The sequence below is a fragment of the Charadrius vociferus genome, unplaced genomic scaffold, assembly GCF_000708025.1.
Source record: "Charadrius vociferus isolate BGI_N301 unplaced genomic scaffold, ASM70802v2 scaffold230, whole genome shotgun sequence".
Classification (NCBI taxonomy): Eukaryota; Metazoa; Chordata; class Aves; order Charadriiformes; family Charadriidae; genus Charadrius; species Charadrius vociferus.
In genome coordinates, this window is record NW_009646500.1 from 2610801 (window position 1) to 2613536 (window position 2736).

Sequence of the window (2736 nt, forward strand, 5' to 3'; positions counted from 1 at the left end):
TACAGCACTGTGAAATTTGGGAGGTAGTGGTCATGCATCACTGGCTTCTACTCTTTGCTACTTCAGTTCTAAGCCTTCAAACCAGTCTAGCTTTTTATAAGAAGCTGTAGGCACTCCGCAGAAGAATTAGATGAGTCAGACCTCTCAGTTACAAATACACTGGGGGGAGGAGAAGAAACCAGGGAATCAGGTAAAACACAACTTCTTCCAGCCCTGAAGGGAACAGAAAATTACCAAATGGCTTTACAGCTTGCACAGGGGAATGGCAAAGATGACCAAGGAACAGGACAAGCATAGAAGCTTGAAGAAACTACAAGAACTGCCAATGGAGATGAAATTACTACTTTAATTCAGTAGTCATGTTCTAACAGTGCCCAGGACCATTTGATTACTTTAAATTCCACAGCAGGCAGTTATAGAATGATATATTGCAAAAGGACACTGTTCCATTTAACCCCCTGTGAAACTCAACTCACACCCTAACATGGGGTTTTAATTCTTCCAGGCTCCCATCATCATTTTGTGTCCTGTAATATCCTATGATACAACTGCAAACCCAAGGATATACTCTGTTTTTATCCTGCTTAACTCTCAAACATTGTTTTGCTGAGTGGAAGAGACACTGAACACTGTTTAAAACTGTTTTCTTTTCTCAAATTTGGAGCTTCCTGCCTTGGATGTCAAACCTCTTAATTGCCTGGGAAACAAGTGATCATACACAGGTAGAAGAAAAAAGAAGAGCTTGGTATGACCAAGTGATAAGTGAGCAGTTGCAAATAGATATTTTGGCAGGCAAAAAGAGGCAGTAGGATTAACTTTTGCATAAAAATCACTGTCATAATATGCCATTCTCATGCTAGAAATCACTTAAGAATTTTATGAAATCACTCAATGTATATTTTGTCTTGAATTATCTTGCTTTTACACAATACATTTATTCACATAGCTATTACTGCAGAGTAGCTAAGTTAGTGTAAGGTCATATCCCCACTTAAAGATAGTAAATTATTTTTGTGCTTATATTCTCAAAAATAAGTTTATGTGAATTTATTACAAATCCCCAAGAGCATAGAGACAAGGAATCAGGTTTCACTACTTTTATCTTGGTATTTAGAACCAAATAGGCCAAGCTGTGGGCCTTTAATATTGAAATCTTTTTAAATGTTTAAAAAGGGGGGAAAAAGAAAAAAAATTAAAAAAAGGTTGCTTGTATAAGTCTGAAAAGCACAATGGTAGTGGTTTTCCATCTTTATGCAAGGCTGACTTCCCAACCTGATACACAGCTTCCTTTCAACAAAGGTAGTTTTATCACCCTTGGTACTTTATCTGTGTGGTACTCCATTTTACTTGTTCTTTCAGCCATTTTTCTATTTAGAAAACTCTACAGCATATTATTAGCTGAAAATTGTATATACCTCTGCAAAGGTCCTTTCCCTGTGCTGTCCGTAGTGAACACAGTCTCTTTATATTATACTCCTCCTGCAGTTCTGTGCTTTGCCCCACTCTGGTCTTCCCTTGCTAGTTCTCTCCATCTCCCTGGCTGCTTCACTTTGGTGAATAAAGTAGCTTCAGTAATTAGCAAAGGCTTATTGCAGCACTGGTTTTTGGTGATCTCCCATGTACACATTGGCTAAGTCCTACCCTCACCTAAAATCCAGTGCTTTTGGAGTCTAATATACTTAGACCAACAGTACTTTCATAAGAAATAAAAGGGAAACTTTATTATAATACAGAAGGTGTACTGACTCTTACAGGACCTATTCCAATCTAACTGAAATGTCTACATATCTACTCCTAATTTAGCTGTAGTGTGGTTTATAAATGGGATACAATTGATGAGTCCATCCTACAGAAACTGCAAGACCAGCAAATTTAGTTTTTAAGGCTTTCCTAATCATACAGCCAAAACATGCCTTTTTAGGCACCTGCCTCCTGCTCCTTCCCATCACCAGCAACAATGAATCTTAGTAACTTAATTAAGAACAGTGCGTCTTTTAAATTAGAAATGTAAATGCCAGCTGATTTCTCTGGATATAGTGCTACAAGGAAGCCCCTTTGAGGGCAACAGAGGATCGCCTATTTCTGACCAATTAATACCATAAGCTGTAACAGCTTCATAATGGAAGAATTGTTAATAAATGATGCATTTGTTACACATCTGCTTTATTTGTAGTGCGGAAAAAATAGGCCCAGCTCCAAAACCAAAGAGAAATGTTTCAAGATTGATTTGCACGTGTCTGGTTGATAAATGTAAGCTCCAGTCTAATCTTACTCCTTTAGCCTGTCCTATAAGCCAAAAAAGTTTCCTGGAACTTACAGGATGAATCACGATGCTTGACAAATGTTGATATTACTTAAAAACACTTACAGTAACTGTGAGAAATAAAAAAGCGTATTCATTAGCACCGTTGGGTTTTTTTTAGGCTCATACTGCAGCATGCATTTGCCATTAAATAGTTAAGTGAATTTATAATATTTGGGAAAGTAGCATGGTTCTTACACAATAAGCCATACTCGGTTTCACTCTGACTTTTCTGCTGATGGATTTTGCTTTCAATTTACAAGACAAATACTAGTATTTGATAAATAGGGGAAAGTGAGCTAAATCATAGTTTTGATTAAAAAACAAAACAAAAAAACTTCTGAAAGAATTTAGGCATGTCTGCTTTAGGCCTTTTCCCCTCTCACTGACTTAAAATGGAAACCACAGTAGGCTAATAAGCCATCTTAGTGCTG

The 2736-nt window shown here is 37.2% G+C and overlaps 2 protein-coding genes across 2 annotated transcripts in view; one reads left to right on the forward strand and one right to left on the reverse strand.

Moving 5' to 3' along the window:
* The window catches only part of MCM9 (minichromosome maintenance complex component 9), a 46899-nt gene that overhangs the window by 23366 nt on the left and 20797 nt on the right, over positions 1-2736 (forward strand).
* ASF1A (anti-silencing function 1A histone chaperone) overlaps positions 1-2736 on the reverse strand; it is an 11359-nt gene that overhangs the window by 3918 nt on the left and 4705 nt on the right. The gene's annotated exons all lie outside the window — the stretch shown is intronic.